Source organism: Palaemon carinicauda, unplaced genomic scaffold, assembly GCF_036898095.1.
Source record: "Palaemon carinicauda isolate YSFRI2023 unplaced genomic scaffold, ASM3689809v2 scaffold711, whole genome shotgun sequence".
Taxonomy (NCBI): domain Eukaryota; kingdom Metazoa; phylum Arthropoda; class Malacostraca; order Decapoda; family Palaemonidae; genus Palaemon; species Palaemon carinicauda.
In genome coordinates, this window is record NW_027171996.1 from 79,611 (window position 1) to 92,976 (window position 13,366).

Here is a 13,366-nt window from a genome sequence, read left to right on the forward strand (position 1 = left end):
AGGAATGATGAAAGATACAAAAATAATGTTAGTTTTTGGAATCCAAAATAGGTTGGCATTTTTATACATGGTAATGGTACGCTAGGCGAAATTAGGAGATTTGCTAGTTCTTTGTGGGGTAGTATTATTTTGCTGGTGTATGGATAAAGAAGTATATGTATACATATTTTCTGTGAATGGTGCAATCACAATATGTATAATTGTGCATGACAGACATGGACATATGGGCAAGTTCAAGTTGAGACAATGTATGAAAAAAATGAATATTTCACAATTTCTTAGTAGGATCTGTATGGCTGTCATGACGAAGGGCTTAGTCATAATTATCAGAGGACTTTTGCGATTAAAAAGGAAAGAAGCAAATGTTTAGGATAACTCATTAGGTGAAGGAAGACTTTAATAATTAGAATGAATTTCACAATTTTGGTTTGTGTTAATGTATTTTATGATACTCTAAGAGTCAATAGTACCTGAAATAAAACAGTCACATTTCCATATGAACACCTTACCTGTAATTAGTGAAGAGAATCTCTCCAGTACTGTTAACGTATCTTCTTGAAAACTTGGAACACAGGTATATAATTCTGAAAGAAAATAAATATATTAGTATTCTCATACTTTTAGCTGAATTACATTTTAGACATTGCACATACAACACAACATTGTTGTTGTTATTATTATTATTATTATTATTATTATTATTATTATTATTATTATTATTATTATTATTGATAGCTAAGATACAACCCTTGTTGTAAAAGCAATGTGCTTTATGCCCAAGGGCTCCAACATGGAAAAATAGCTCAGTGAGGAAAAGAAAAGAAATTGATATTTTAAGAACAGTAACAACATTAAAATAGATATTTCATAAATGAACTATTCAGGTTCCACCCATTCAACTACCTGATTAAGAATATCATTCCACAATCTGGTTCACAGCAGGAATAAAACTTCTAGAATACTGTGTATTATTGAGATTTTTGATGGAGAAGGCAAGACTGTTAGAATTAACTACATAATATCTAGTATTACGAGCAGCATGGTACTGTCCAGGAAGATCTGGATGCAAAGATTGGTCAGAGTTATGAAAAATGTTATGCATAATGCATAAAGAACTAGCTGAATGACTGTGCCAGAGATTAATATCTAAATCAAGAATAAGAAATTCAATAAACCGCCAGTTTTTGTACAATAAATTAAGATGAGAATCAGCAGCTAAAGACCAGACAGGAGAACAATATTCGAAACAAGGTAAAATGAAAGAATTAAAACACTTCTTCAGAATAAATTATAAAAAATTTTAAGACTTTCTCAATATGCTATTAATTGTTCAATTGAAAAACAGATTGAAAATGTTTCTCAAAAGTAAATTTGCTACAAGTATCACACCCAAAATTCAAAGAGTCGTATTTAGTTAAAGAAACATTATCAATGCAGAAATCTGGATGTTGAGGTGACAGTCTTCGACCTACTTACAATCAAACCTAGAGTTTTGTTGGGGTTTAACTTCATGCCCCATAATTTGCACCATATACTAATTGTACCTAGTTCTCTATCTAGAGATTCAGCAACCCAAGATCTACATTCAGGAGATTATATTGAAGCAAAAAATCTATACTTGCAACAAACTTGAGTTCTAGGCGAAACCACATGTGTATTGAGTACGAGAAGTAATGGGCCAAGAACACTACCCTGAGAAACACCGGATATATTCCTTTACTCAATATGGTGCCCATCAACAACAACTCTTTGCAATATATTACTTAAGAATTCAATAATAATGGTAAATAAAGACACCCCACTCCCAACTGTTTTTAGTTTGAAAAGAAGTGCCTCATGATTAACAAGGTTTAAGGCAGCACTAAAATTGATGCCAATCATACGAACTCTCTTATCACAATCAAGGGATTTCTGTACAGCATTGGAGATTTATAAGAAGGGCATCACATGCTCCAAGGCCTCTCAAAGCCTAATTTCAGGACTAGGGAACAGATGATCAATCTCAGCAGTCATATCTAGACAATTTGCCAAAAGTCGTTCAAAAACTTTAGATAAAATGGGGGCGACGGAAAATGGGCGGTAATCACAGCTTGACTAGAGCTACCGCAAATACATTTACATAATAGAGTAACATTACCAATCTTCAACAAGTGCTAAAAGAACCTTATCCTAACTTGTGGGAAATAACAATTAACTTTGGAGTTAAGAAATCTAGTCTTTATAAAAAGCAAAGGAAAAATACCATTTGGGTCTACACCTCCATGAGCATCAAGGTCATTTAAGAGAGCTTTAATTTCACAAGATCAAAGAGCTAAAGTTAGTTAGTTCAGCCTTAGGAAAACAGGAATGCGGAAGACCAAGTTTTTCATTACTCTGTTTACTGTCAAACACATCAGCCAAAAGTGTTATCTTTTGCTTTGGACAATGCGTGACTGAGCCAGTTAGTTTAAGTAAAGGAGGAATTGTTGTCTACACCAAAGAGTGCAGATTTAAGGGTAGACCACCACATATGCTCCTGTGTTGTACCAGAAAGGGCGTCTTTTCTAGTTAAATTGCATCCCTTTTCAGTTGAAGCATAAACTCTGAACAACAGTTCTTACCCGAGTATAGTTATTCAAAGTCAAATCTGATCTGTTACCCTGCCAAAGATGATATGCCTCCTGCCTCTCCAAATGACCACGTCAACAATCATCATTAAAACATGGTTTGTCCTTCACTCGGTACCTTAACGCATCTAAAGTGCTACGCTTACCGATTATGTTGACTAGATTACTATTATTACTTACTAAGCTACAATCCTAGTTGGGAAAGCTATAAGCTTGAGGATTCAGACAGGGAAAATAGCCCAAATAGGCTCAACACTACCATACAATTGTGACCAATTCATGTTAGAAAAAATCACTTATATATCATTCCAGTCTGAGATTTTATATAAATCTTACATTAAAATATACATTAGGGACAGGTTGTTCTGTCTTTACCACTAATGAAATCAAAGCATGATCAGATGACCCAAAAGGAAAATCAACCTTACTTGTTATAACGACAGGGAAGTCGGTGTATACGAGGACCAGGCAGCTACCAGACCTGTGAGTAGCTTTACTTTAGCCAGGGTCCTAGGAGGCCAATCAGAACTCACGTGCAACAGGGAGCAAACCCAAGGTAAGTTGGACAGGCAGATGAGAGAAGGGAAGTGGGAACTGTGATATAGTTGAAGTGCAATTGCACTTAACAGCTGGTTGGCGACCTCACTCCATCAGATCTGGAAAAGGGAAAACAGATTAGCAGTCTTTTCTTTTCAGGCATAAAAGTCAATTTCAAGGCAATAGCCAATAATCACTTTTGTGTTGGACACTATTATTATTATTATTATTATTATTATTATTATTATTATTATTATTATTATTATTATTATACAGTTCATAGGCTACCACAACTAAAACCTCCCCTCCTTGTCAACCCAGGAATGAGGAGGAGAGAATCTCTCCTCCTATTTTCTGTAGTGCCTGCCCTGGCAGTGTGTTGATAGCCAGCTTTCACAGCCATGACACACTGCTGCCTGATTTGTCTCGTTGCTAAACTGGTGTTCTGATTAGATAAGTTACAACCTGGGTAGGAAAAACTGATGGGGTGTCTCACCCTGATTCCCAGACTTTATAGCTCACCAGATATACACAACACTTCACCATTGGAAACAAGTCATTAATGCAGACTTGCATGTTTCCCTTGACATAAAACATTGCATTATAGATTATTGTTATTATCGTTACTAAGATACAACTCTAGTTGGAAAAGCAGGATGCTATAAGCCCAAAAGTTCCAACAGGGAAAATAGCCCAGTGAGGAAAGGAAATATGGAAATAAACTATATGAAAAGTAGTGACTGATAGATCTGGTATATATCAACTATAAAAAGAGAGTTGTGTCAGCCTGTTGAACATAAAAACATCTGAAGTTACAAAGATTCAACTGTCTTTCCACTATATAGTCATAGCTGGAATAAAACATCTAAAATATGTTATTTTCATTAGTAAAATAAATTTTTGAATATACTTACCCGATAATCATGTAGCTGTCAACTCTGTTGCCCGACAGAATTCTATGGAGGGATACGCCAGCTATCACAATACTAGAAGGGGGTGTTCTTACCAGCGCCACCTGTGGCCAGGTACTCAAGTACTTCTTGTTGACACCTCCTCAATTATTCCTCGGTCCCACTGGTTCTCTATGGGGAGGAAGGGAGGGTCAATTAAATCATGATTATCGGGTAAGTATATTCAAAAATTTATTTTACTAATGAAAATAACATTTTTCAATATTAAACTTACCCGATAATCATGTAGCTGATTCACACCCAGGGGGGTGGGTGAAAACCAGTGTACAAGATTAAAGGATAGCTAAGTATCCCATATTTCATATAACAGTTATCTCAAATAACAATGAAATAATAAGTACCTGGTAAGGAAGTCGAATTGAACCGTTACTCTGTCTCTTTTTTAAGTTCGTCTTCCTTACTGAGCGCAGCGTTCCTCTTGGAGGCTGAATCAACCCAAAGGTGCTAAAGTATACAGGGCTGCAACCCATACTAAAGGACCTCATCACAACCTTTAACCTCGGCGCTTCTCAAGAAAGAATTGACCACCCGCCAAATCAAAAAGGATGTGGAAGGCTTCTTAGCCGACCGAACAACCCATAAAAAGTATTCAAGAGAAAGGTTAAAAAGTTATGGAATTATGGGAATGTAGTGGCTGAGCCCTCGCCTACTACTGCATTCGTTGCTACGAATGGACCCAGGGTGTAGCAGTACTCGTAAAGAGACTGGACATCTTTGAGATAGAATGATGCGAACACTGACTTGCTTCTCCAATAGGTTGCATCCATAACACTCTGCAGAGAACGGTTCTGTTTGAAGGCCACTGAAGTAGCCACAGCTCTCACTTCATGTGTCCTTACCTTCAGCAAAGCAAGGTCTTCTTCCTTCAGATGAGAATTTGCTTCTCTAATCAGAAGCCTGATGTAGTAAGAAACTGAGTTCTTAGACATTGGTAGAGAAGGCTTCTTGATAGCACACCATAAGGCTTCTGATTGTCCTCGTAATGGTTTTGACCTTCTTAAATAGTACTTAAGAGCTCTAACAGGGCAAAGTACTCTCTCTAGTTCGTTCCCCACCATGTTGGACAGGCTTGGGATCTCGAACGACTTAGGGCAAGGACGGGAAGGAAGCTCGTTTTAGCCAAAAAAACCGAGCCGCAAGGAACATGTAGCCGTTTCAGATGTGAAACCTATGTTCCTGCTGAAGGCGTGGATCTCACTTACTCTTTTACCTGTTGCTAAGCACACGAGGAAAAGAGTTTTTTAATGTGAGGTCCTTAAAAGAGGCTGATTGGAGCGGTTCAAATCCTGATGACATTAGGAACCTTAGGACCACGTCTAGATTCCAGCCTGGAGTGGACAACCGACGTTCCTTTGAGGTCTCAAAAGACCTAAGAGGTCCTGTAGATCTTTGTTGGAGGAAAGATCCAAGCCTCTGTGGCGGAAAACCGCTGCCAACAAACTTCTGTAACCCTTGATCGTAGGAGCTGATAGGGAGCTTACGTTCCTTAGATGTAACAGGAAGTCAGCAATCTGGGTTACATTGGTACTGGTTGAGGAAAACTGCATTGGCCTTGCACCAGCTTCGGAAGACTTCCCATAAAGACTGATAGACTCTGAGAGTGGATGTCGTCCTTGCTCTGGCAATCGCTCTGGCTGCCTCCTTCGAAAAGCCTCTAGCTCTTGAGAGTCTTTCGATAGTCTGAAGACAGTCAGACGAAGAGCGTGGAGGTGGGAGTACCTTCTTTACGTGAGGTTGACGCAGAAGGTCCACTCTAGGAGGAAGAGTCCTGGGAACGTCGACCAGCCATTGCAGTACCTCAGTGAAACATTCTCTCGCGGGCCAGAGGGGAGCAACCAACGTCAGCCGTGTCCCTTTGTGAGAGGCGAACTTCTGAAGTACCCTGTTGACAATCTTGAACGGCGGGAATGCATACAGGTTGAGATGGGACCAATCCAGCAGAAAGGCATCCACGCGAACTGCTGCTGGGTCTGGAATCGGAGAACAATACAAGAGGAGCCTCTTGGTCGTCGAGGTAGCGAATAGATCTATGGTTGGCTGATCCCACAGGGCCCAAAGTCTGCTGCAAACATTCTTGTGAAGGGTCCACTCTGTGGGGAAGACCTGACCCTTCCGGCTGAGGCGATCTGCCATGACATTCATATCGCCCTGAATGAGCCTCGTTACCAGCGTGAGCTTTCGATCTTTTGACCAAATGAGGAGGTCCCTTGCGATCTCGAACAACTTCCTCGAATGAGTCCCTCCCTGCTTGGAGATGTAAGCCAAGGCTGTGGTGTAGTCGGAGTTCACCTCCACCACCTTGTTAAGCTGGAGGGACTTGAAGTTTATCAAGGCCAAATGAACTGCCAACAACTCCTTGCAATAGATGTGAAGTGTCCTTTGCTCCTGATTCCATGTTCCCGAGCATTCCTGTCCGTCCAGTGTCGCACCCCAGCCCGTGTCCGATGCGTCCGAGAAGAGACGGTGGTCGGAGGACTGAACAGCCAATGGTAGACCTTCCTTGAGAAGAATGCTGTTCTTCCACCACGTTAGAGTAGACCTCATCTCTTCGGAAACAGGAACTGAACCCGTCTCTAGCGTCATATCCTTTATCCAGTGAGCAGCTAGATGATACTGAAGGGGGCGGAGGTGGAGTCTCCCTAACTCGATGAACAGGGCCAGCGATGAAAGTGTCCCTGTTAGACTCATCCACTGCCTGACTAAGCATCGGTTCCTTCTCAGCATGCTCTGGATGCATTCTAGGGCTTGGAAGATCCTTGGGGCCGACGGACAAGTCCGAAAAGCTCGACTCTGAAGATCCATACCCAAGGAGACAATGGTCTGGGATGGAACGAGCTGAGACTCCTCAAAATTGACCAGGAGGCCCAGTTCCTTGGTCAGATCCATAGTCCATTTGAAAATCTCCAGACAGCGACGACTTGAGGGAGCTCTTAAAAGCCAGTCGTCTGACGGAGCCGGACACAAGATCATGATACTGCTGCACAGTCTGTAAACTGTCAATCATGGGCAAGCGAGGAAGTACAGTGACAACCCGAATCTGTCTAGACTGTCCGGGTCGTACAGACAACTCCTTAACGGGTTGCTGAGGTTGCCCACTGCGTCACAACAAGTCCCTTCTGTTGGTTGTTGAACGTCTTCCCCGTGACACATTGACTCCGTAAACAAAAAATCCTCTAACAAGGACTAAGCTTGGACTGCATGTCATGCAACACAGCTCAAGGTCTATGGGAGCAGGTGTGGTAACAGACGGGATTAGCGGCTGAAGTGTAACCATTACCTTCCCTGTAAGCATGTTATGCTTAAATAAAAGTCCATAAGAGGTTATGCAGCTAAAGGCTCCCTCCAAATGACAGAGTCCTCAAGGGAATATCAGAAGGAGGGAGAAAAGAACTTTCTCATCTACAGGGACCTTATCCTAGAAAAGCTAAGTTCTCTGAGTGAGGGTTCACTGGTGCAAAGCAGCAGACTAGAAGGCAACGTTATGAAACTGCTTGACAGTCTAGTGAGTTGGCAACAACCCAAGATGTGTTGAGAAGCATGCGGTAAGGTATGCAGAGCATGATGTATGCAGAGTATGCTGTATGCAGAGCATGCTGAATGCAGAGCATGCTGTATGCAGAGCATGTTGTATGCAGAGCATGCTGAATGCAGAGCATGCTGAATGCTGAGCATGTAGGAAGTAGAGCCTGCTGTAAGCAGAGCCTGCTGAAAGGAAAGCAGAGCGTGTGCATGGCGTTTAACATTTCTCAGAAATTCCATGACCAGTGCTAGAGTGCTTAATGCATGCTTGCATGGGGTTGAACCATGGTATGCTGAACAGCAGAGTCAGAACGAGCTGGAACAACAACAGAGGTTTCCTCAACTTGAGGGAAAACCTGAGGTTCAGACTGCATAGGCTGAACAACAGACGGAGCAGAAGGCAGGTGCAAGGGTGAAGGAGGTTGACTCCTAGCAAGAGTTGCACCCAAGGATTGTACCAGCTAAGCGGAGGACGGAGGCGGAGTAGTCCGTTCCTGTTCCTGAGAGATGAGTGGAGCATGAGAAGGTTGAGGCTGCGCAGAACAAGGTAAAGTTCTAGCAAGCTGAGGCTCCTGAGGCGCAAGTGCATGGTGTAGATGAGCTTGCCTAGATGAGGGTTGAACTCGGTGCAGCGCTGGTTGAGCAGACAGACTCACGGAGGGGAGAGGTTGTTGTACCCCAACCGAGAGTTGCACCACTGGAGGAGCAGCAAGGGGAGGAGGAGGAAGAGTGTAACTCTCCTGATCCCAAAGCAAGGGTTGCCTTAAAGAAGGCTGAGGCTGAACAACACTGTGAACAGCAAACTCCGAAAGTGGTTCAACATCGTACGCCTGGCAGATGGAGCTGCGACTGGGTGCAGCGAGTGCAGGCGGGTGCAGCACAGGCTGAACGGGTGCAGGAGGTTGGTGCACCACCGGTGCAGGCGGGTGCAGCATAGGCTGAACGGGTGCAGGAGGTTGGTGCACCACCGGTGCAGGCGGGTGCAGCACAGGCTGAACGGGTGCAGGAGGTTGGTGCACCACCGGTGCAGGCGGGTGCAGCACAGGCTGAACGGGTGCAGGAGGTTGGTGCACCACAGGTGCAGGAGGTGCAACACTCTCAGCACGACACTCACGCATCAAGTCCGAAAGCTGTGCTTGCATGGACTGTAGTAGAGTCCACAACATCGTACGCCTGGCAGATGGTGTTGCGACTGGGTGCAGCGAGTGCAGGCGGGTGCAGCACAGGCTGAACGGGTGCAGCCGGGTTGTTGAACTTTACTTCGTACGTCTGGCATAGGTCTGGACTTTACGTTTAAGAGGTCTGAGACCTGAGACCAGCGTAACTCTGCCTTTATTTTCTCCTCTAAATCTCTTCTGCAGACGAGCAAAAAAAGGGCTCAATCGTCTGCGGGTGGGAGTGACGGTCTCGGTAAGACACGCCCACAACCACCGAGGATACTTCTGTGCGCCGATCAAGGCCTGCCGAACCCTTATGCCCTTCGACATTGCTTCTCCCCTGGGCTTGGGAGCTTGCAAGAGGTCCCGGACTGGGAGGACGACTGGCGCGCACAAAAGTACCCTCACGCATAACACTGACATACTTTGCGCTAATCACTTATCACTTTGATTTCTGTTTGCACTTATTTCACTGAACTCGAAACTTTAAGTGGTTTGTACCTGAAACACGCAATTCTATCCTTCTCAAAAGTTAGTAATTGCGAAAACAGAATTACAATGTAACAGAAAAATCTAATGAAAGAAAATTCAGTGGCTGGAAAGAGACTAAACACTAGATCACTCTAGAAACGTTTAGTTTCTTCCCCTAAAGAGACTAGGGATAAGAGCAAAACGATAACGACGTTACTCGTACGCCTGGCAGGTTTGAGGGAAACGTTTATCCTCTTTCTCCCTCCGTCTCTATCTCTCTCTCTCTCTCTCTCTTGACTTAGAACCTGAGAGAAGAGCCCAAACATATATATCGTTAAAACATATTATTGTTAAAGGAAAAAACTGAAATATTTCCCAAAAAGAAAAGTTCCTTATTAGGATCAAAACCATTAAGTTAAGAAAGAATGAACAAAACGCTAGACACGGTTACTCTTACTGCAATGTGAAACCGTGAACATTCTTTCTCTATCGTAACGATAGAGTGCAAGTTGAAACGTTCTGAACGTCAACAACTGCCGAGACAAACAAAACGTTAGTTCAACTTTGAAAAAGTACGAGACTATCAAAGAAATTCTTTCAAAGACCTTAAAATAGCATAATATGTTAACAGGTAAAACCGAAATGACGGGCTCACGATAATTAACTTCGGTACCAAGAAAAGACCGCCTACTATTAGGAAGGTCGAATATAAACAAATATAAAAATTAATTTTAATAAGTTTATAATAAAAGGAAGTTAATCGAAGAGGCCTATAAGAGGCGGAGAGATATAAAATAAATCTATAACTTTTGTTAAGCAAAATTAAGAAAAAGAGTCTATACTCTCTTAGACACCAACACTTCCGTCTAAGGGAAGGGTCGGCCATTGAAAGGTGAACGAGAGTTCATACTCTCTTCGTCACCAAAAATAATCAAATTAATTCCAAAAGCTAACTAAGCTAAAATAGAAGTTTCCAGTAAAGCGACAGCCGAAATCAAAGAGAAATACTTCACCAAAGTCGTGAAAATACTCCAAGAACATAAGCGTATCCCAGAACGTCTTGTCAGAAGCACGACAGAGGAATAATTGAGGAGGTGTCAACAAGAAGTACTTGAGTACCTGGCCACAGGTGGCGCTGGTAAGAACACCCCCTTCTAGTATTGTGATAGCTGGCGTATCCCTCCATAGAATTCTGTCGGGCAACAGAGTTGACAGCTACATGATTATCGGGTAAGTTTAATATTGAAAAATTGTGTAGTACTGACCTTAATATTTGTGATTGAGGGGGCAAGTCTGTTGGAACTAATAACAAAGAATAGTTTATATTTAAGGACTTCAGTATACTTAAGCTGATCTTGCAACGTCTCTACTTGCAAAACTAACAAGTTTAGTTAATGATGCTCTGTGCTGGCAGACCACATCTCCCTAAAAGCCCTGATCAGGGAAACCCTTTGCACACCTGAACACATTAAAACACAAAACATGACTTCATCAGCAGCACATTAAACTCTGATATAAATAAACAGTTCAAAGACCTTGTTATATATGCAGCAGCACTCCCTAAATCCTATCAAGCAATGCCTTTCTTTGTCTTGCAAGCAATTGCAATCATAAAAACTCTAGAAGATTCGATGAGCAATTAAGAAAACACTGATATGCGTATACCTTAAGTTCAATCTTGTACATTAGGGTTAAAATCTCACTGAAGATGTAAACTTAATATTATTATTACTTGCTAAGATACAACCCTAGTTGGAAAAGCAGGATGTTATAAGCCCAAGGTGCCCAACAGGGAAAATAACCCTGTGAGGAAAGGAAAAAAAAAGAAATTACAACAAAATATTTTAAGAGTAACATTAAAATAAATATCTTCTACATAAACCATGAAAAACTTAACAAAACAAGAGGAAAAGAAATAAGATAGAATAGTGTGCCCGAGTGTACCCTCAAGCAAGAGAACTCTATCCAAAGACAGTGGAAGACCATGGTATTGAGGCTATGGCACTACCTTCTCCTTCTCCTCCTAGAAGAGCTGCTTACCACAGCTAAAGTGTCTCTTCTACCCTTACCAAGAGGAAAGCAACCACAGAACAATTAGAGTGCAGTAACCTCTAAAGTGAAGAAGAATTGTCAACAATAAGAAAATATCATAGGAACACTTGGAGGGATCCCTGAATCAAACAGGAAATTAAAGAGTTCTTGCTCAGCTCAGCAAATGAATACGGCTAGACTTGTTATCCTGCCCCTCTAAAGACTGCATTTATCAATTGAGATCATTAGCTCCAGGGGATAGGGGTCATACACTGCCAAGGGAATATACATACGTTCTACTACATAGTGTATTAAGAGAGGTCGGACAACAGGGTGGAAGAAAGGAGGCAGAAAAGACAGCAGTATGGCAAATCGTCCAACGAGAGAGAGAGAGAGAGAGAGAGAGAGAGAGAGAGAGAGAGAGAGAGAGAGAGAGAGAGAGAGAGAGAGAATACCACAGTGAAAATAGACTCGGTAATAACTCAGTACCATTATTATTCCTATAAAAATAGTTATTATTCAATCTCAAATTTTTTTCTTACCAGTCAAATGATGAAACCTTTTCTATCAACATCTGAAAAGTTATCACCAATACATTTAACAGACACGATAAACTAAAAAAAGATTAAATGACTGAAATATCAAGTATTGAAATCTACGCAACCAGTCAGTACTGATGCCACATGCTTGCGTTACATTAAAGGAGTCGAAATCCTTTAATATGTACCACCGCCAGGTTTCCACATGCAGACGTCACCAGCCAGGAGACACAAAAGGATATTTAGATTCACAGAATACAAGATGTATTAATAAATGAGATGCAAACTTGTCTCTCCTGGGGGACCATCATTAAAGACTGGGTTTGATAATTACAAAAAAATAGTTAATTTCAAAGTCTCAGTAATACCCTCTTTATTTACCTTACTTCAAGGGACGCTTTTCAGGTCCTATACTGCAGGGGAACCCTACTCTTACTTGTTTAGGGTTTAGATCCAACCCTCCACTGAAGTCGAGTGAACTACTTCTCTTTGGGTCCATATTAATCATCAAACGAAACATTTTCATTATAACTTTATACAATTCTTTGATTGTAGCATCTTCCAAATCATATGATCTTGTGAAAAGTAATGTCCTTAGTTTCTTCTTAAATTCAATTGCTCCCTTTAGGTCCTTCATTTCAGTTGGCAGTCTATTACAATATCTGCAAAAAAGATAAATACATAATAAGGATCAAGTATGAAACTGATTATGATATGCAAAGAGTGCCCACTGAAATCGTACCTCTCCCCACCTAGAGTCCCCACTGAAATCGTACCTCACCCCACCTAGAGTCCCCACTGAAATCGTACCTCACCCCACCTAGAATCCCCACTGAAATCGTACCTCACCCCACCTAGAGTCCCCACTGAAATCGTACCTCACCCCACCTAGAGTCCCCACTGAAATCGTACCTCACCCCACCTAGAGTCCCCACTGAAATCGTACCTCACCCCCACCTAGTCCCCCCACTGAAATCGTACCTCACCCCACCTAGAATCCCCACTGAAATCGTACCTCACCCCACCTAGAATCCCCACTGAAATCGTACCTCACCCCACCTAGAGTCCCCACTGAAATCGTACCTCACCCCACCTAGAGTCCCCACTGAAATCGTACCTCACCCCACCTAGTCCCCTCACTGAAATCGTACCTCACCCCGCCTCCCGTCAAACGGGTGTTATAATTGACCTCCCAGGCTCCAGTGCCAGATTGTATAGGCAAAAATGTATGAATCCATTAAGCTAGGACCAGGGAAGACCAGGCACTGACTGCATATGGCTCGCCAGATAGATCAATAGCCATCCCCCTCCTTTCATTCTTAGCTTGGAAGGATGGTATGGTTGCAGACAACACAAAAACTATCGACCTTGTTGTGGTAGCCTATTGGTAACGTTCCCTCCTGGCGTTCTGCTGGCATGGGGTTCGAGGCATGCTCAAGCTCGATAGTTTCTTCTGGTGTCTGTAACCTCACCATCCTTGTGAGCTAAGGATATGGGGTTTTGGGGAAGCCTATAGGTCTACCTGCTGAGTCATC

General features: G+C 42.3%; 1 long non-coding RNA gene across 1 annotated transcript; it reads right to left on the reverse strand.

Moving 5' to 3' along the window:
* Window positions 1-502: 502 nt before the first annotated feature.
* LOC137637406 (uncharacterized) lies at window positions 503-12,565 on the reverse strand. The gene is made up of 3 exons (XR_011043618.1): window positions 12,213-12,565; window positions 3,035-3,262; window positions 503-584 (listed from the first exon to the last, which is right to left on the reverse strand). It is a non-coding gene; the product is annotated as an uncharacterized lncRNA (long non-coding RNA).
* Between the last annotated feature and the right edge of the window lie 801 nt (window positions 12,566-13,366).